The sequence below is a fragment of the Cetorhinus maximus genome, chromosome 10, assembly GCF_964194155.1.
Source record: "Cetorhinus maximus chromosome 10, sCetMax3.hap1.1, whole genome shotgun sequence".
NCBI lineage: Eukaryota > Metazoa > Chordata > Chondrichthyes > Lamniformes > Cetorhinidae > Cetorhinus > Cetorhinus maximus.
The window spans coordinates 136,674,802-136,697,575 of record NC_135888.1 but is presented as its reverse complement, the minus strand read 5'-3'; positions in this window follow the sequence as shown (position 1 = coordinate 136,697,575).

Sequence of the window (22,774 nt, the reverse complement as noted above, 5' to 3'; positions counted from 1 at the left end):
CTTTATTAGCAATTTAAACATATGGCTTGGTATCTGCTAGAAAGGCATCAGTTTTCACCCCACTTCTCGAACACTTTATTCAAAATGGAAATGCACGTTATCTCTCTTACATATCAAAACTAGTACACACCAAAGCAGCCAAACTAGCTGGCTTTAATCCAATTAAGACACACCTGCAGACTAAGCCTCTATTTTAAAAGAAAAATATTTTCCAAAATTTGTAGTAGTAAATAATAGGCAGCTATTATATGCATTAATAGCTTCATGACATCCCCCTCCTTATCAGAAAATGAACCTTCATAATTCTAAAAGGCGGCTTCATTTTAATAACCCATCTCACACTATCTCCCATATTCATTACACTATTACATTACCAAATGCATGCATTAACATAATATATATACACAAGTCCTTGGTATCAACAAAAGTCACTCCAGTTCAGTGTCCAGGTTTTTTTTAAAGGTCCCAATTTCCTTTAAGCTTCAAACTCTTGATAATGCATCTGCAAACAGATTTTCTCTTCCAGCAATATGTGTAATATGTAGATTAAATGGTTGTAATAATAGACTCCATCTGAAAAGCCTTGAAGTTTTGTTTCAAAATTTGTCCAAAAACTTCAAAGGGTTATGATCTGTATAAACAATTGTTTCTGATAAATTGTTTACAACATAAATTTCAAATTGCTGCAATGCTAACACCAAACCCAAAGTCTCTTTTTCGACCATTGAATATCTTCTCTGTTGTGTATTCAGCTTCCGTGAAAAATACCCTACCGGTTTTTCAATTCCAGTGTCATCTTCTTGTAACAATACAGCCCCAGTGCCTATATCATTTGCGTCAACTTAAATTGCTTGGCATAATTGGGTACTGCCAACACTGATGTTATAGTTAGTACAGTTTTCAAACTATCGAATGCCTTCTGACACTCCAGTGTCCATTGAAACTCCTCACTCTTTTTTGATAGTTCAGTCAGCGGAGCAATCACTTGGCTAAAATTTGGTACAAATTTCCAGTAAAACCCACTCATGCCCAGAAATCTCAAAACTTCTCATTTTGCTGTAGGCACTGGGAAATCCACGATAGCCTTGACTTTCGCATCTCTCGGATCCACTTTACCATGTCCAATGATATGGCCTAGATACGTAACTTGCGCTTTTGCAAATTCACTTTTAGCCAAGTTCATCACCAAATTAGCTTCTTGTAGTCGAGTAAATAATTCTTCCAGATGCTGTAAATGCTCCTCCCACATCTGACTGTAAACAATTAGATCATCAATATAAACTGCACAATTGCTTAGACCCACAATTACTTTGTTTGTCAGTCTTTGAAATGTCGCAGGTGCATTCTTCATACCAAATGGCATGGCTTTAAACTGATATAGTCCATTTGGCATTACAAAAGCTGATATCTCCTTTGCTCTCTCCGACAATATTCTTTTAGCAAGTCAATCTTTGTGATAAATTTTGATTGGCCCGCTTTCTCAATGCAATCCTCCAACCGTGGTATGGGATATGAATCCACTTTTGTCACCACATTTACCTTTCGATAGTCCATGCAAAGCCTTTGTGTTCCATCCAGCTTCAGTACCAGTACAATAGGCAAACTCCAGTTACTGCAACTAGACTCAATGATACAATTTTGAAGCATTAAATCAATTTCTTTTTGTACTTGTAATAACTTTGCCGGATTTGATCTATAAGGTTGTTGCCTCACTGAAGATAATATTTCTATACATACATCATGTGAATCTAAATGTATCTTTCCCAACTTATTTCCACAAATAGGTTTGTGTGACTGCAATAGCTTTTCCAAATCACTTTGACACTTGTTTGGAAGGTAACTCAATATTTAATTTAAATTTTCAAGCATCCCCTCATTATCCAATTTGATTAGAGGAAAATCAATTTCAGAGTCCTGCACTTCTACCTCTTGCTCATCATCCACCATCATTAATATCTCTTTTTGTTCCTCTTCCCTGTCAAAGTACTTTTGAAGCATATTTACATGACAGACCCTCTGCTTCTTTCTTCTATCTGGAGTATTTATTAAATAATTTACTTCACCCAATTTCATTTCAATGCTGTAAGGCCCACTAAACCTTGCATTTAATGAATCACCTAGTATTGGTAACAAAATTAGTACTTTCTCTCCAGAAACAAAACTGTGAATTTTAGCTTTCTTATCTGCCTTCAGTTTCATCACTTGCTGTGATATCTTTAAATGCTCCCTAGCCAACTCACATGCTCTGTTCAATCTTTCCCTGAAATTTGATACGTAATCCAAGAGAATAGTTTCTGAATTTTGACCCACCAATTTCTCTTGAATCAATTTCAGTGGTCCCCTTACCACATGACCATAAACTAGTTCAAAGGGCTAAAACCAGCCAATGCATTGGGAGGGTCTCTGATAGTAAATAACAAAAGTGGAATTCCTCCATCCCAGTCCTGTGGATAAGCCTGACAGTACACTCTCATAATAGTTTTTAAAGTTTGATGCCATCTTTCCAAAGCTCCTTGTGACTTCAGATGATAAGCTGTTGACTTAAACTGTTTTATCCCCACACTGTTTGTTACTTCCTTAAATAGCTGTGACATAAAATTTGAACCCTGGTCTGATTGTATCTTTAGTTAGCTCCTCCGCAATCCTCTTAGTTGTAATATTCCTTAAAGGTATCACTTCAGGAAACCTGATAGACACATCCATTATTGTCAGTAAATACTGATTTCCACTTTTAGTCTTAGGGAGGGGTCCTACACAATCAATCATGACCTTGGAAAAAGGCTCTTCAAACGCTGGTATTGGGATTAAAGGTGCTGGCTTAATCACTGCTTGTGGTTTTCCTGTTGCTTGACATGTATGACAGGTTCTACAGAATTTGACTACATCCCTATGCAATCCAGGCCAAAAAATACCTCTGCATCTTTTCCTGTGTTTCCCTACTTCCTAAATGTCACCCCATAGGAATTTCATGAGCAATCCTCAGAATCTCATTTCTATACCCTAATGGGATAACAATCTGATGCACCTCCCTCCAGCTTTCATTTGCTGAGGCATGAGCTGACCTCCATTTTCTCATTAAAATATCTCCCAAGGTAATAACATACTGGAATACATTTTGCTTCTGTTTCTGAGTAAGTTTTCTGATATAATTGTTTTAATTGCAAATCATTTTTCTGTAACTCCACTAACCTCCTTGAGGTAAACATTTCAGCTGAATTATCCTGTATTCTTTCCTCCTGAACAATGTTATCAAACACAGTGCCAACTAATTGGATTTCACACCTTCTTCATGTCTTTGAACTGCCTGCCCTTCTTGTTTTTCTTGCTCTTCCCTGTGAGCCTTTGATCTCATTATAACACAATCAGGAACCAATCCAGGATGTTCCTTAAGCAACAGCTCTGTTGAAAAAGCTTCTCAACTACCATAGGCATCAACCAAATTTGCAATCCAGTTATATTATTACCCAGAATAAATTGAATCCTCCAATGGGCATTTTTTCCACCACTCCAACTACAACTTCACCTGTCCTCCATTTGCTCTTTAAATTTACCTTCCACAATGGAATAGATTCAGCATCCCGATGAACCCCACTTATTTTTACCTGCTCCTGCAACACTCCCTTTGAACAACAAATATCACAATCCCGCAACATTAAGGGTTGACTCGCCCCTGTGTCTCTTAAAATGTTAACATCTTTACCTACTCCACCCTGTGCACATGGAAAGAATTTCCCTTCACACACAAAGTCTCTAAACATTTCTGCAACCTGCTCCTCAGAATTCTCTTGAGTAAACTGTCAACACATTCCCACTTCTTCTCCTATCACTGATTCTCCCTGTTTCACCTATACACAAACCATTGGTTTTTCCTGTGCCTGAACCTCAGAGCCCACAGTACTTTTACTTCCAGAGCTTTTCTGTACTCCAACAACTCCCAACAGATTTTTCCTGCAATTTCCAACACACTGACTTTGTGTGCCCCACTTTATTACAATGAAAACACCTCAATTTTCGAATGTCACTTCAGCACCTTCCTTTTTATTCTGAGAAAAAGCTTCCTGGCAATTCCCAGCTACTGCTTCTCTTCCCTGGCTCCCTGCCTTCCTTTCACCTTCCCACTTTTTATCCTTTTCCAATTTGAAAGGGTGATGAAGGAAAGATTTAGCTCTATAAATTAACTCCTAATCTTCAGCTGTCTCTGCTGCTTGTCTTACAGAATCAACCCTTTGTTCCTCCATTTGAGTTCTCACTACCGAAAGGATTGAATCTTTAAATTTTTCCAAAAGAATTACTTCCCTAAGAGCTGTGTATGTTGTCTCTTTTTTAACGCACATTTCTACCAGTCAAAATTACTTTGTTTCACTCTTTCAAACTCAATAAAAGTTTGCCCAGAATGTTTTCTCATATTCCTAAATTTCTACTTGTATACTTCAGGAACCAACTCACATGTACGCAAGATGGCCTTTTTCACCACATCACAATTCACCAACATTTCTTCTAATAGCAAAGCATATACCTCATGTGCTCTACCCAGCAACTTAGACTGTAATAATAACATACAGTTTTCCTGTGGCCATTTCCATCTGTTTAGCTAGATTCTCAAATGAAATAAAGAGCACTTCAATGCCTTTTCCTCAAACTTTGGAAGAGCTTGTGCAAGTTTAAACATCTCCCCACTGGGTTCTACTCCAGAGATAAGTCCTTCCCACATCCTGGTGTCTCCTTTCTAACTGCCAACATTTTCAGTTGGAATTCTCTCTCTCTTTTTCTCTTTCCTCCCTCTCTATCTTCACAATTTCTAATGCCCTTTCCTGTTTTCTTTCTCTCTCCTGCTTTCTACCTGTTCCCTTTTAAAAGCCATTTCTCTGTCCTTTGCTTCTAATTTAAGCTTTTTCAGTTCCTTTGCTGGTTCAAATTCAAGCGTCTTCATTTGCAACTGAAGCCTCACTACCTCCAGCTGTGACTCACTAGTGTCAGGTTTCATTTACAACTGTAGACGCTGTGCTATGCTGTTAATTATATCTGATTTCCTAGCCCCCACAGGTAACCCCAATTTTAACTTAGCTGCCAGCTCTTTTAACTTACTGTTGGCTATTTGTTTCAACCCAATCAGAATTATATCTTCTACTCCCAGGCAATTCTTAGCAATTGCCAAAGCCATCTTGCAATCTCACCACTTATAAATTCAAAGTGTTTCTCGTACTCGTAACCTTAAGATTCACCAATTCCAAAACAATCAAGGAATGATAAATATTAACCCACCACGAGCCCCCAATTGTTATGACACAGTAGTTTGTAAAGGCTGAGTTGTTTAAAAGCCCAGTAGGAAACTTTAAACATCTGTCATAACCTATATTTTCAATTGGTGTGTTTTGAGCTGCAGCTCTAAATTCAGGAATAAGACCACCAGTTCTCGAGAGGTTTTTTTTACATCAAACTAAATGAAACATTTATTAATTTACAACAAATTAAACACAAACACATGGCTACAAATTACTACTATCCTAACTTTTTAACAAATTCCCAAATTAATCTCCATTAAGGGAACAATAACCAATAGATTTAAACAGGCACCAGGCAAAGCATTTTTCACCTTACGAATTCAAAATGAGGTTCCTTTCAATCTGTTCCTCTGCAGACACAGTGGTAGGCTTAAGGCTTAGATCTTATATGCCTCTGACCTGCACACACAAACTCCTTTCTGTTATACCCAGCCTTTCTCTTTGAATGCAAATTCTCATTGTATCACCAGGCCCTTTAAAATCCTTTCATAGTACCAATTTTATTAATAATATAAACATTGCTTGGTGTCTCCTATCTCAGTGCAAGGTTTCACCCCCAGCCTTTGAATGGTTTATTCAACAAAATGCAAATGCATCCTTTACCTTACTGTTTTCATCTCAGTAGTAAAACTGTTATACATCAAAGCATCCAGACTAGCTGGCTGTAATCTAATTAAGACACACACAGACTAAACCTCTATTTGAAAGAAAAATAATTTCCAATAACATTATACCTTAATATCACTTCATGACAGTCACAATATCCTAATTATGAGAGTACACTGATACCTAAGTCAGTAACAATATAGACACTGTGATCCTACGCAGCCACCTAACTCAGTAACTGTTTTTTGCTTTCACCTAACCCAGTAACTGTTTCCTCATTGTGATCCTACACTGATGTCTAATTCAGTAACAATACCCTCATTGTGGTTCTACACTGATATCTAACCTGGTGTCAATATCCTAATTGTGATCCCACACTGATATCTAACACAGCAACAATATCTTCATTGTGATCCTACACTGACAACTATCTCAGTATCAATATCCTCGTTGTGAACCTGCACTTAAAGCTAACTCAGTAACTGTAAGATAAAAGCAAGATACTGCGGACGCTGGAAATCTGAAACAAAAACAAAAATATCTGGAAAAACTCAGCAAGTCTGACAGCATCTGCGGAGATGAACACAGGTAACATTTCGAGTCCGTATGACTCTTCATCGGAGTCAGACCTGCTAAGTTTTTCCAGCTATTTTTGTTTTTGTCTCAGTAACTGTACCCTCACTCAGATCCTATACTGATATCTAACTCAGTAACTGTATCTTCTTTGTGATCCTACACTGATATCTATCTCAATAACGGTATCCCCATTGTGATCCTACACTAATGTCTAACTCGATAACAATATCCGCATGGTGATCCTACACTGATATCTAACTCAGTAACTGTATCCTCATTGTAATCCTACATTGGTATCTAACTCAGTGACAATATCCTCATTGTGATTGCACACAGACATTTAACTAAGTAGCTGGCTCTTCATTATGATCCTACACTGATATCTAACTCAATAACAATATTCTCATCACAAAAATGGAATTACCTGGAAAAACTCAGCAGGTCTGGCAACATCGGTGGAGAAGAAAAGAGTTGACGTTTCGAGTCCTCATGACTCTTCAGCAGAACTGAGTAAAGTTAGGAGAGGGGTGAAATATAAGCTGGTTTAAGGTTGGGGGGGGTGGGTGGGGGGAGAGAAGTTTGGGGGGGGTGTGGTTGTAGGGCCAAGCAAGCAGTGATAGGAGCAGATAATCAAAAGATGTCACAGACAAAGGAACAAAGAGGTGTTAAAGGTGCTGATATTATCTAAGAAAATGTGCTAATTAAGAATGGATGGCAGAACACTCAAGGTACAGCTCTAGTGGGGGTGGGGTGGAAAGACTGACAGGGTATTACAGTTATAGATTTAAAAATAATGGAAATAGGTGGGAAAAGAAAAATCTATATAAATTATTGGAAAAAACAAAAGGGAGGGGGAAGAAACGGGAAGGGGGTGGGGATGGAGGAGGGAGTTTAAGATCTAAAGTTGTTGAATTCAATATTCAGCTCTGAAGGCTGTAAAGTGCCTAGTCGGAAGATGAGTGCTGTTCCTCCAGTTTGTGTTGGGCTTCACTGGAACAATGCAGCAAGCCAAGGACAGACATGTGGGCAAGAGAGCAAGGTGGAGTGTTAAAATGGCAAGCGACAGGGAAGTTTGGGTCTTTCTTGCAGACAGACCGTGGGTGTTCTGCAAAGCGGTCGCCCAGTTTGTGTTTGGCCTCTCCAATGTAGAGGAGACCGCATTGGGAGCAATGAATACAGTAGACTAAGTTAGGGGAAATGCAAGTGAAATGCTGCTTCACTTGAAAGGAGTGTTTGGGCCCTTGGACGGTGAGGAGAGAGGAAGTGATGGGGCAGGTGTTGCATCTTCTGCGTGGACATGGGGAGGTGCCATAGGTGGAGGTTGAGGAATAGGGGGTGATGGAGGAACGGACCAGGGTGTCCCAGAGGGAACGATCCCTACGGAATGCCGCCGGTGGGGGTGAAGGGAAGATGTGTTTTGTGGTGGTATCATGCTGGAGTTGGCGGAAATGGCGGAGGATGATCCTTTGAATGCGGAGGCTGGTGGGGTGATAAGTGAGGACAAGGGGGACCCTATCATGTTTCTGGGAGGGAGGAGAAGGCGTGAGGGCGGATGAGAACAATATTCTCATTGTGATCCTACACTGAAAGCGAACAATGTTCTCATTCTGATCCTACACAGAAAGCGAACTCAGCATCTATATCCTCATTGTGATCCTACACTGATATCTAACTCAGTAACTGTATCTTCATTGTGGTCCTACACCGATATCTATGTCAGAAACCATGTCCTCATTGTCATCCTACACTAATATATAACTCAGTAACTGTACCCTTATTGTGATCCTACACTGATATCTAACTCAGTAACTGTACCTCCAATCCCATGTGCTTTAATTTTACACACTAATCTCTTATGTGGGACTTTATCAAAAGCTTTCTGAAAATCCAAATACACCACATCCACTGGTTCTCCCTTAGCTATTCTGCTAGTTAGGTCCTCAAAAAGCCCCTGTATGTTTGTCAAAAATGATTTCCCTTTCATAAATCCATGTTGACTTTGTCGAATCCCATTGATATTTTCTAAGTGTCGTGTTATCACATCCTTTATAATAGACTCTTAGCATTTTCCCGACCACTGATGTGATCCTACACAGATATCGAACTCAGTAACAATATCCTCATTGTGATCCTACACAGATATCTAACTCAGTAACAATATCCTCATTGTGATCCTACACAGATATCGAACTCAGTAACAATATCCTCATTCTGATCCTACACAGATATCGAACTCAGTAACAATATCCTGATTGTGATCCCACACCGATATCAAATTCAGTAACAATATCCTCATTGTGATCCTAAACAGATATTGAACCCAGTAACAATATCCTCATAGTGATCCTACACTGATATCGAACTCAGTAACAATATCCTCATTGTGATCCTACACAGATATCGAACTCGGTAACAATATCCTCATTGTGATCCTACACCGATATCAAACTCAGTAACAATATCCTCATTGTGATCCTAAACAGATATCGAACCCAGTAACAATATCCTCATTGTGATCCTACACAGATATCGAACCCAGTAACAATATCCTCATTGTGATCCTACACAGATATCGAACTCAGTAACAATATCCTCATTGTGATCCTACACTGATATCAAACTCAGTAACAATATCCTCATTGTGATCCTACACAGATATCGAACTCAGTAACGATATCCTCATAGTGATCCTACACCGATATCGAACTCAATGACCAGTTTCTGACTCTGGGATATTTCTGCAGAAAGTGTACTTTTCAAGTAACCATGTACTGCACAACAGACTATTTGTCCAACTTATTGCCTATTCCTATCTTGTTTTATAGAGAGCATTTTGTTTGAATGTATTTTCTGAAATCTGTTTTTTCTATCTGGGCTGTTTGTTTGTTGATCACAATAGTCTTCATGTGGAAGTGATCAGCAAAATATGTCGCTAGCGGGGGTGACTTTTTCTTCTAGTTGTCTCCTTCTGTCAAAAGGATCTTCATCTGGCATTACCATAGCGAGCTTCAGTATTGTTTGATTGATTGGGACTACCCCACTGTCAGGTGATGTGGTCGGGGTGGGGGTTTGGCGAGTGCTGGGGGAAGGAAGGAGAACAGGCAACATCAGCTTTGATTCACTGTCCTAACAGTCTACCAGTTCACTTTTTCACTTCAGCACCAGATCAATTAACAGCAGATAATTACAGTTTAACGCATTGTAAACACCAGCCTTTAGTCTGTCTGGGAATAATGGCAGAGGCATTGCAGGTCTTTAGGATGGATGACAGTGATTTGCAGCACTTCTCCACTCAGTGTTTATGAATATTAGACTCGGTACCTCCCCAGAGATGCCAAGTGAAGACTTGTTTGCTCAGCTATTATTGGATTAGTCAGCAGCTGCCTATCAGGCAAGATGCAGAGTCTGCAAATGCTGCCCAAGTCAGAGAATGAATCTCAAAGAGCAGGATGATATCACCATCTGGTGGCAAATTGTAGTCTTGCCCCTCACTGAAGTGGCCGTGCCAATAACCAAGGCCAGCATTTTGTCCCCGTCGGGGTTGGGGGGCTTGTGCTGGAGCGGGTGCGGGCGGGCGGGTTCCCGATTGGTGCCCCCGTTCGGGGGTGGGGGGGTGGCGTGCCACCATTTTACATGGGCGGGCCAATTAAGGCCCGCCCAGTGTGACATCCGCTCGGAAGCACCATGCGGGCAGAGGGGGTTTCCTGAGCCGGGAGTGCGCGCCTGCGCGTGAAAGAGCGCACAGATCTCCCTGAGGCCAAGTGCTGCCTCAGGGAGATCGGATCAATTGTGAAAACCTTATTAAAGGCAGAAAAAAATATTCCTGACGTGTCCCCTCATGTGACAGTGTCACATGAGCAGGGACATGCCAATTACTTTTATTTAAAAATTTTACACACATTTTAAATCCCTCATGAAACCTCGTCCCGCCTGTGGATGAGGTTTCATGTCTTTTCTGAAGGCCGCCTGGGCTCTTCGCCTGCCCGCCAACCTTAAGGTTGGACGGGCAGGTCCATTAATTAGGTAAATTACTGTTTTAATGGCCTTAAGTGGCCACTGACAGTTCGGCGGGTGCGCAGTGGGGTCCGCTGCACGCCCGCCGAACTGAAAATCTAAATGACGTGGGGTGACGTCAGGACACACGCCCGATGTCACCCACGCATCATTTTACATGTCGGCGAGCAGGCCCCGCCCCCGCTCGCCAACCAGAAAAAGCTGCCCCAAGCTTCTGCCATCATTACTTACACCTGCATTCTACAACAAAAACAATAACTTACATTTGAATAGCACTTTTAAAGTAATAAAATATATCAAGTCTCTTCACAAGGGATTTACCAATCAAGACTTAACACTGAACCACTAAGCGAAGTCCAAGGCCTAGTTTTCAAGGACCGTCTTAAGGGAGGAAGGAGAGGCGGAGAGTTTTAGAGTGTGAATTCCAGAGCTTTGAGCCCAGGCAACTGAAGGACCAGGCATTAATGGTGTCATCTTTTGCTTCTTTACTTGCCACCCCTTTTGCCCTGCACCATTGCCGTTTAATCTCTCCTGCCCACAGCCCTTTCACAGATCTTCCCTTTTCTCCTTTCCTCTCCTCTCCCAGTCCCCTTTTCCTAGGATTTGTATTTCCTTATAAGCTCTTACATTTCCTGTTCTGATGAAAACTATCAACCTCTAATATTGGCTGCGAAATCCAATTCCTCAGCACCCATTTTTTCAACGCTACACATGCCATTTCATGCCCAAAATGGGACAAATTCCTGGAACACACTCCCTAACAGCACTGTGGGTGTACCTACACCACATGGACTGCAGCGGTTCAAGAAGGCAGCTCACCACCACCTCCTCAAGGGCAATTAGGGATGGGCAATAAATGCTGACCCAGCCAGTGACGCCCACATCCTATGAATGATTTTTTTAAAAATCCACATTGCATATGCATACCTCTGGTGTGGGCCATACTGTCACAATTTTAGAAAGGTCAGTAGTGCTCGGAGAGTGTGCCAGGAGTAGACAGAGTGTGCAGATCGTCACATTAGTCAATGTGTAAGGCTGATTTGACTCCAGTGGTGCCATTTTCAACATCCATGCTCCAGCTAACACTCTCTGAACCCTCGCAAAGCTAAACATGCCTCCACCAGCGCAGTTTAAAGCAGCGCAGCGCACTTACTTTCTGTTTAGTTACTGATTGATTTCTCCTCGCTGGTGCTGAGTTAGTGGAATTGTCTGGTGGTTTGCACTGTCATTTAAAGTTAGTGAAATCTATAGGGAGTGATGTCACACGTGATGATTGTCTTGGTTCTCACTTCAATGGTTCTGATCAGACTACTTGCTCCCAGTCCCTCATGTCTGGGTGCTGTGGTTTCTATCCTCATTGGCTTGCAGCATGACAAGGAGGATGAGCAGAGGCAGCATAGAGGAGGACAAGCTTTTGGAAGAGTGAGGAGGAGCAGGATAGGGCAAAGGGTTCAGATTAAGTGGCTTTGTGCACCCAGGAACTTCAGGGAGCAATGCTCCCAGCCTCAGCCTCAGTGAGGAGCCCATGTGTGCAACGTTCCCCTTCACTCACAAGGTGCTTACCGAAATGTCATTTGCTGCAGCCTCGGAGCATGTCTGGATGACATTGCCAGTAGTTGTGAAAGTGACCGTGGACATGAGCTCCTTCCTACCAGTCTGGAGTAGAGGACACCTTAAACATCTCACAGTTCATTTAGGTGGAGACTGATGCCCTGCATGCAAAGTGTGGGGAATGCATCAAGTTCTCTCTTTCCTCAGAGAAGCATGTGAAGTGTGCACGTGGCTTTACCAGGATTCCACATGGTGCAGGGTGCCATTGACTGCACACATAGAAGCTGCATGCAAATTCAGAGATATAGCAGAGCAGCAAAGGGTCCCATTCCTTCAATGTCCAGCTGGTTGTGCAACCATATTCAGTGCAGGCCATTGCCCACTATTCTGCAGCAGTCATAATACCTGAGAACCAATAAAAATAGATAACAAATAAACTAATGAACAAATTAACAGCCAGTTAAAAGGGGCACTGTAACAAAAAGACAAAACTTTGAAAGAAACTTATCAGGTTAAAGTAAAATAATGTTCCTGAGGCTGATGAGGGACTGTGGTTCCTTTATTCTGCACTAGTCCAGTGTACAATCAGTATTTGAGCCAACAGGAGAAAGCAGAGAGTGGCTGCTGGGCAACAAGATGCCCACTGACCACCTGGCTCATGATGCCAGTTTGCAATCCATTCACGTTTGGGCAGTCGGAATGTAATGAGATCCAGGCTGTCACATGAACTGTCACCGAGCAGATCATTGTGGTGCTTAAGCAATGTGTCCACTGCCTGGACAAGCCCTGCAGTACTCCCCAGTGTGCAACACACAGCTCAGCATGCTCCGCTGTATCCTGCACAGCTTCAACATCATGAGGGCACTCCCCTGGCACTCAATGGGCAGCTGAGGAGGAGGAGGAAGGGAGGAAACAGCAGGCAGATCCCCATTACAGCTGCAATCAGCTTCTCTGACTGTGGTCTCTGTCAACGGATGGTGAATTTCTCATTCAACAACAGTCCCACGCCTTTCTTACCCTCTCTTCCTGACCATTACAACGTCCCCTTGGTCACATTCCTGAAATAAAATCCACGAAAGGATAAACTTTCCAAATCAACTACACCAATCAAACCATCCAATATTCCAAAAATCTCAACTAATCACACTTTGTGTATTCCCTTAGTGCTTGTTTTACTTGTGCCACTTCCTGTCCTAGTGCTCCTATACAGTGCTCCCCCAGTGGCTGCAGCCTGGCTTTTGTTTCTTATTCAATGGGATGCGGGCGTCGCTGGCTGGGCCAGCATTTATTGCCCATCCCTAATTGCCCTTGAGAAGGTGGTGGTGAGCTGCCTTCTTGAACCGCTGCAGGCTGGTGGAGGGCTGCTGACTTTCACTGGGGAAGACTGCAGATGACCTTGCAGGACCACCTCAAGTGGCTCTGGGCCTTGAGAGCTCAGCTTCTGTCTGAGACCCCTTAACATGGATGGCAGCGGACTGGGCTGACCGAGGAGCAAGAGCAAGGGCACTGGCAGAGCATGAACATTGTCATCGTGAGAGAAATTTCGTCCTCCATGGAGTCACTGGGGGTGGGGCCTCAGCAATCCTCGCTGTTGAGGGACAGATTTCCAGTCTGCTGTGTGAGCCTGTAAACTCCATAAGTAACCATGGTGACAACAACAGGGTCATTAAGGAAAGCCAGCATGGATTTGTTCAGGGCAAAACTTCCTTGAGTGTTTTGATGAAGTAACATAGTGGGTTGATGAGGATAATGCTGCTGACATAGTGTACATGGACTTCCAAAAGGCATTTGATAAGGTACTGTACAACAGACTTGTGAGAAAACTTAGACTTGCTCTTGGGTTCGGGGTCTAGGTGGGGCTGCTTTAGGTTTTTCCTATTTTCCTAAGAATGCTACCATAGCCTGCTATTCATAGAAATAATTCTTGTTTCTTTACAGATCTATATATATCCCTGTAACTCGACATAAGTTTCTACTTCTGCTTCCCACCAGATCTCAGTCTGTGAGTAATGTGACATTGCATCATAGTTACATCAGTATCAGTTTCTCTTGATGTTAACTCCTTTACTCTACACCTCCCCCCGAAGTCTTTATCCCAACTATATTCATACTCCTATATCTCCCCCTCAAAGTCTCTGTGGTGCCTTGACCAATCTCCCTGATCTGGTCCAGATTTCATTTCGAAGTTGAGAACGAATTGCACGCTCTCCTCATTCGATAGGAGTGTCTTCTACCTGGGTGGTTGTAGAGTTTCTACTCATTTCTGGTTCCTTGTCTCCATCTGGGGAGGTGATAGCTTTAGTGGTCTTGTTGCTGGACTAGTAATCCAGAGACCCAGGGTAATGCTCTGGGGACCAGGATTCAAATCCTGGCACAGCAATCGGTGGAATTTGAATTCGATAAAAATCTGGAAATTTAAAGTCTAATGATGACAATTGTTGTAAAAACCCATCTGGTTCACTAATGTTCTTTAGGTGTCCTATATGTGACTCCAGGCCCACAGCAATTTAGCTGACTCTTAAATACCCTCTGAACAAGGGCAATGGGCAATAAATGCTGACCGAGCCAGTGATTCCCATGAATGAACTTTTAAAAATCCAGACCTATGTAGTATGTCCAAGTTTCCCAATGATATCAAAGCTCTTTGCTTCTTTCTGATATTTCCCTGGTTCATCTGAATTCTATCAGATTTCGGCTGTGGGCTCTTTCTATTACTCTGCTTTCATTCTATTAATTGTATAAAACACTGGTGAGGCCACAACTGGAGTATTGTGTGCTGTTCTGGTCACCACATTACAAGAAGGGCGTAATAGCTCTGGAGAGAGTGCAGGGGAAGTTTACAAGAGTGTTGCCAGGGTTAGAAAAGTGTAGCTACGAGGAGAGATTGGATAGGTTGGGGTTATTTTCCTTAGAACAATGAAAGCTGAGAGGTGACTTGATTGAGGTGTACAACATTATGAGGGCAATAGATAGAGTGGACAGGATAAAATTGTTTCCCTTGGTGGAGAATTCTAGAACCAGGGTACATAGATTCAAGATAAGTGGCAGAAGGTGTAGGGGGGACGTGAGGAAGAACTTTTTTACGCAGAGGGTACTGGGTGTCTGGAATTCGCTTTTATTTAAATTATGCAACCTGGTTTGAAGTTCACCTTAGATATACTTCATGAGCAGATTGAGTAAATATTAAATGTGATTTATTGCAAATATTTCTATATGGTTGAGACTCTAGTTAAGGGAATGAATGATATTTAATCTGATTACCATAGTTGATTTTTGAGGCATTAGTGAGGTGAAAACTGATGATACATAATTTCAAATGCCAAAAGCAATTAAGCCTTTAAAAGGAAAGTTGGACCATTGTCTGAAAGGAAATATTTGCAGAGCTATGGGGAAAAGGCAAGAGCGTAGCGCCAGATGAATTGCTCATTCAGAGGGACAGCACAGACACAAAGGCTGCCTTCTAGACTGAATATTAAATTCAACAACCTTAGATCTTGAACTCCCTCCCCATCCCCACCCCGTTTCCATTTCTTCCCCCTCCCTTTTGTTTTTTCCAATAATTTATATAGATTTTTCTTTTCCACCTATTTCTATTATTTTTAAATCTATAACTGTAATGCCCTGTCAGTCTTTCCACCCCACCCCCACTAGAGCTGTACCTTGAGTGTCCTGCCATCCATTCTTAATTAGTACATTCTCTTAAATAATATCACCACCTTTTACACGTCTTTGTTCCTTTGTCTGTGATATCTTTTGGTTATCTGCTCCTATCACTGCTTGCTTGTCCCTACAACCACCCAACCACCCCCCTCAACTTCTCTCCCCCCACCACCACCCCCCCCACCACCATCTTAAACCAGCCTATATTTCACCCCTCTCCTAACTTTGCTCAGTTCTGCTGAAGGGTCATGAGGATTCGAAACGTCAACTCTTTTCTTCTCCGCCGATGCTGCCAGACCTGCTGAGTTTTTCCAGGTAATTCTGTTTTTGTTTTGGATTTCCAGCATCCGCAGTAGTTTTTTGTTTTTAAATTATGCAACCTGGTTTGAAGTTCACCTTAGATATACTTCAAGAGCAGATTGAGTAAATATTAAATGTGATTTATTTCAAATATTTCTATATGTTTGAGACTCTAGTTAAGGGAATGAATAATATTTAATCTGATTACCATAGTTGATTTTTGAGGCATTGGCGAGGTGAAAACTGATGATACATAATTTCAATTTACGATAAGCCAATTCCACAAACAACATACCACCTGAATATTTTTAGATGGTGACTATGAATAGGTTTATTTGCATTCACTGTATTAATTTCCATCGACTATATATCTAGAAAAAATATTGAGGGAAAAGGACTAAGACATGTCTGCAAAAAAAACCAGTGGTCCCAATGAGTGAACCAACGTCATTTTTATCCTGACAGTTTCTTTTTATATTTTGTGATGGTACAAAACACTGCACAGTGACGGAATGAACTGAGTATTGTGTCATTAACATTACCTGGCTGTTGTGTGATTTAGAATGGCTGCTGTGGTCACCAACATAAAAGTCAGTCCAAAAAATACCCAAAGTAACTGAGGATTTAGCCTTTATTCAGTGTTTATAACAAAGAGGTTGGAGTATAAGAGTAAATATGTCTTCCTGCAATAGTACTTGGTGATATTACACCTGGAGTACTGTGTAGTGTTTTGCTCTCCTTACCTAAGGAAGGATATACTTGCCTGAGAGGGAGTGCAATGTAGGGTTGCTAGATTGATACCTGGAATGGGGTCTTGTCATTTGAGGAAAGATTGAGTAGACTATAAGCCTACATTCCCTGGAGTTTGGAAGAAGCAGAGGTGATTTCATTGAAATATGGAAAATTCATAAGGAACTTGATAGAGTAGAGGCTGGGAGGAAGTGTCCCCTGCCTGCAGAGTCTACAATATGGCAGCACAGTCACAGACAGAGCCTGAAGTTTTTTTTTATTCATTCACAGGATGTGGGTTTACATGGCTGGGCCAGCATTTATTGCCCATTCCTAGTTGCCCTTGAGAAGGTGGTGGTGAGCTGCTTTCTTGAACCGCTGCAGTCCATGTGGTGTGGGTACATCCACAGTGCTGTTAGGAAGGGAGTTCCAGGATTTTGACCCAACAACAGTGAAGGAACGGCAACATATTTGCAGGTCTGGTAGCATCTGTGGAGCGAGAGACAGTGAGAGAGAGAGAGTGCTTCAGGTCAGTGACCTTTCATTAGAATTCCATTATTCTGGTAAATCTGGTCATTCTGGACCCCCTCCAATGCCATATATCCTTCCTAAGACACAGTGCCCTAAACAATCCATTACTCCAGATAGGGTCTGACCAAATCCATCTATAATTGATGCTTATTTTTATTCATTCATGGGATGTGGGCTTTGCTGGCTGGGCCAGCATTTATTACCCATCCCTAGTTGCCCTTGAGAAGGTGGTAGTGAGTTGCTTTCTTGAACCGCTGCAATCCATGTGGTGTGGGTGCATCCACAGTGCTGTTAGGAAGGGAGTTCCAGGATTTTGACCCAGCGACAGTGAAGGAACGGCAACAAGAGATAAAAACAAAAAGCTAAAAGTTACTGCGGATGCTGGAAATCCAAAACAAAAACAGAATTACCTGGAAAAACTCAGCAGGTCTGGCAGCATCGGTGGAGAAGAAATCAGTTAACGTTTCGAGCCTTCATGGCCCTTCGGCAGAACTGAAGCATAGTTAGGAGAAGGGAGAAATATAAACTGGTTTAAGGTGGGGGGGGGCGGGGGGGAAGAGAGACGTTGAGGGTGTGGTGATTGTGGAGATAAGCAGTGATAGGAGCAGATAATCCAAAGATGTCACAGACAAAAGGGTCAAAGAGGTGTTGAAGGTGGTGATATTTGTCTAAGAAAAGTGCTAATTAAGAATAGAAGACAGGATATTCAAAGTACAGCTCTAGTGGGGGTGGGGTGGACAGACTAACAAGGTTTTAGTCTGCTGCCAGACCTGCTGAGTTTTTCCAGGTAATTCTGTTTTTGTTAAGGAACGGCAACATATTTCCAAGTCAGGATGGTGAGTGACTTGGAGGGGAACTTCCAGGTGGTGATGTTCCCATCTATCTGCTGCCCTTGTCCTTCTAGATAGTAGTGGTTGTGGGTTTGGAAGGTGCTGTCGAAGGAGACTTGGTGAATTCCTGCAGTGCATCTTGTAGATGGTGCTGCTACTGTGCTACTGAATGTTTGTGAATGTGGTGCCAATCAAGCGGGCTGCTTTGTATGGTGTCAAGCTTCTTGAGCATTGTGGGAGCTGCATTCATCCAGGCAAGTGGGGAGTATTCCATCACACTCCTGACTTATGCTTTGTAGATGGTGGACAGACTTTGGGGAGTCAGGAGGTGGGTTACTCGTTGCACTAGTCCAAGCCTCTGATCTGCCCTTGTAGCCACATTATTTATATGGCTAGTCCAGTTCAATTTCTGATCAATTGTAATCCCCAGGATGTTGATAGTGGAAGATTCAGTGATGGTAATGCAATTGAACATCAAGGGGCAATGGTTGGATTCTCTCTTGTTGGAGATGGTCATTGCCTGACACTTGTGTGGTGTGAATATTACTTAACACTTGTCAGCCCAAGCCTCGATATTGTCCAGGTCTTGCTGCATTTGGGCATGGACTGCTTCAGTATCTGAGGAGTCGCGAATGGTGCTGAACATTGTGCAATCATCAGCGAATATCCCCACTTCTGATCTTATGATGGAAGGAAGGTCATTGATGAAGCAGCTGAAGATGGTTGGGCCGAGGACACTACCCTGAGGAACTCCTGCAGCGATGTCCTGGAGCTGAGGTGACTGACCTCCAACAACGACAACCATCTTCCTCTGTGCTAGGTATGACTCCAACCAGTGGAGAGTTTTCCCCCTGATTCCCATTGACTCCGGTTTTACTAGGGCTCCTTGATGCCACACTTTGTCAAATGTTGCCTTGATGTCAAGGGTAGTCACTCTCACCTCACCTCAGGAGTTCAGCTGTTTGTCCATGTTTGAACCAAGGCTGTAATGAGGTCAGGAGCTGAGTGGCCCTGGCGGAACCCAAGCTGAACAAAAAGCAAAAATTATTCTGCATTGATTGGTAAAAATAAAGGCAACAATAGACAGAAAAGTCAACATATGGATTTATGGCAGAGCTAAAAATAATATTAACAGAAACAAAAATAAAATTAATAGTGCCTCACCGCTATTTCACCACTCACTGGGGATAGTGCGCTGTAATATCAAGTCCCGCTGTTCTCCGAGCTGTAACAAAAGCAAAATGTTTGATCAAACCACCAGATTGCCCCAATTTTACCTGGTTAATTTTGGTTAACAGGATACGAGCACCAGGTTTGCAAACTTAATAAGTAAATAACTGTTAATTGAACAAACTGTTCAATGGCAAAAGAAGGAAATATAAACTACTAATTTCTAACTCTATAACCTAAACTCTACCCTTTCTTAAATCCCTATATACACACACATACAAGACATGTAAGACACACAAAAACATGGATTTTAATGGCAGGAATAAAATAGCACTAATTCCAAGTACAGGATTTGATGGGTTAATTTTGATTGATGTCTTCCAAATTCCTTTCAGTTCTTGTTGATGACACAAGGTGGCCTTCCCAGCACTTTCAGTCTTTAGTTCACTGGTTGAGCACTTGCCTTTCAATGTCTCTAACAGTGATTTTCCCCTTTGCCTCTTGACAGGGGTTTTCAGACAGAGAGCAGGTTATAGAGATATGAGGAGAAAAAGCCAGCTAGCTATTATCATGAAATTACTGGAACCTTCCACAGACAGGATAGAGAGGTTTTAGGTTTTGTTCCTTTCAGGCAAGGAGCTATTCTGCTGCACTGCCCTCACACAAAACCTGATCACCTGGTCAGGAACCAATTAAAACACTGTTGCCAGGCAGATCTGCATTCATTTACCAGACAAAATTGCAAAGACCTTTGCCTGCAGTGTTGTTCCTCCTCGTGTCTTTTAATCCTTTTATCCTTTAACCAACATCGCTAAAAAGATTAAACCAAATTATTTGATTATTTATCTCACTGCATGTGAGACCTTCCTGTGCGCAAATTGACAGCCATGCTTCCTTATATTACAACAACAACTGCACTTTAAAATGGAGCTTATTCACAATTCAAAATTAGGAGGGGTTGTGACAGAGTAAATAAGGACAAACTGTTTCCACTGCCAGGTCAGTTGGTAAGCGGAGAACACAGAATTAATATAATTGGCAAGAAAACTGGGGAGGTGGCTGGGTGGCGGGGGAGGGGGGGTGCGGAGATGCTGTGGGGCCCTGAGGAGATTTTGTTTAACAAATGAGTTGTTATGATCTGCATCGTCTGAACGGGTGGTGGAAGCAAGTTCAATGGTAACCTTCACAGAATTGCATAAAGTCTACAGAACAGAAACAGGCTTTTCAGCCCCAGTGGCCTATGTTAGAATTTATGTTGCACCACTCAAACCTCTTTCGACCCCCCTTTATCTAACCTCAGCAACAAAACAGAACAATTGCAGGGCTATGAGGAAAGGGCAGTGGAGTGGGACTAATTAGATCATTTCAAAGAGCCAGCAAGGCAGCATGGCCTGAATGGCCCCCTTCTGTGCTGGATGACTATAAACAATTTACAACAAGCTGAGATAGTGAAAGGTGCTATATAAATGAAAGTTCCTTCCTTGTTTCCAGGCTGTTATGACCCACTCTTTCCACAACATCCTAAGAGGGGATAGTTCTCATCCCCAGTTTTGAAAACAAATAAGCCATTGAGTGTTCTTCACAAAATGAACACATGGTGTTAAGCTGTGCTGATACAAAATGATAAAAGAAACTGGTGCAACCTAAGAAATAACCTGACGTTCGCCTTGTCTGATTGTACACGCTATGAAAGTTAACAAAGGGAGAGTTGGGCTGAAGCGAGATCGCTTTCAGATTTGAAAAAAAGTAACATGCATGCCCTCTTTAAGCCTAAATCCACAGATTTTGCAATAAGCAACATATTTTCTGTGACATTTTGAACATCTCTACTTGAGTCGAGCAGTTGTGGTTCAGGAGACTGTTGGCAGGGCTGGTCGGATGATTGCATTTTAATGTGAGCTACTTTAACGATAGGAATTGCAACAGTTTTTGAAGTGTTGAATAACATTAATCTACATTCATAGGTTCTGTGGCTTGGAGGCTGTGCTTTGTCTTGGTGTGTGTCAGGAAACATTAATTTCCCCAAGCCTTGAATGTCTAGTGCTTATGAAACTTGACCCTCAATAAATCGAATTCTGAGTTTGATGTGGTGGTGAGGTTGAAAAGAATAATTCCAGAGCTGTCAAGTGGTGATGACACCTTTCAAAGAGGAGTAAGATGTGTCATCCATCCTGATCTTTTCATCTCTGCAAATGGCCAGGTTTGATGCTGGCAATTACTCTGACCCCTTTATTACCCAGTGCCGTCCGGGAAGTGTTCCCACTGGATTTCTAATGGTCTTACACACAAATATCCTGAGGTACAAGTGCACATTAGCAAAGCTGTGTCAGAAAAAAACACATTCATTTGCAAAACCATAAAAAAGTGATTAATTTATGGTGGATAAAGATTAACATTTAATCTCCTCTCTGGAGTGGCTTAAACATAAATTGGTTAATCAGCTCCCTGATAAATATTAGTCTCCACTGTCTTAAAATAGTCACGAACCTGTTTCAAATGGGTACTGCAAGGGGGCAGTTTCCAGTGCACTAAAAATGGTCCAACAGAGCAAATTAAACTCATCATTGAATCATTCAGCACTGAAGGAGGCCATTCAGCCCATCTTGCCTGTACTGAAAGAGCTAGCCATTTAAATTTGCATTCAGTTTTGAATGGTTTGAGGACATTAGTATTGTTTAGCTTTCAGTACTTGGTGAAGATGAGTTATAAACTGCCTCATTTTGATAAGCAGTTAACATCACTAATGCTGAGAATCCCAACTACAAAATCTAGGCTGATATTTCGGCACAGTACTGAGGGAGTGCTACACTGTCAGAGGTGCTGACTTGGATTTTACCATCCCTCTCGGGATGGGCTGGGACACGGAAGGCCGTAAAATAGTGCGGGAAGCTGGGGGTAGAGTGTCCATCATCTTCCTGCCACTATGGCAGATTACCGGCGGCGGGAAAGGCGGAGGATGGCCCTCCCACTCAGAGACCAATGAAGTTACTTAAGGGCCGATTAAGGGCTTCTTCCCGCTGCGGCTGTGCGCTCCACTTCGAGGGGAGACCACCTGGTAAACCGTGGAGGCCTTCCTGCAGGTTTGGGGAGGGCCTTTAGAGATTTAAAAAATTAAAATAAAATCTTTATTAATGAAACAGAAGGTTTCAAGCACTTACATAAGACTTCAATTACTTAATACTATAACAAATCCTAAAATTCCTAATTAACCTGACTCCCAGTTATGCGCCCCCTTTAAGGCAATGGTCCAAAATAGATTTTAGATTTTTTAAAAGCCCAGCAAGTTAACATAGTACCCACTTGACAGTGGAATTCCAAATGGCTTTCTCCAACTTCAGTTACATGACACAGCAGACTTATGCACAAATGGCTGGATGCTTCTTGAAGACTACTTCACACACTCCTGTTAGACCTTACATGGCCCCCCCACCAGATAGCCTTTCATTCTCCTTTATATATATTTCTCTCTCTTTAATATGTAAATTTAATTGTTCCATATGTCTTTGGGTATTGTGCTTTTCCCAT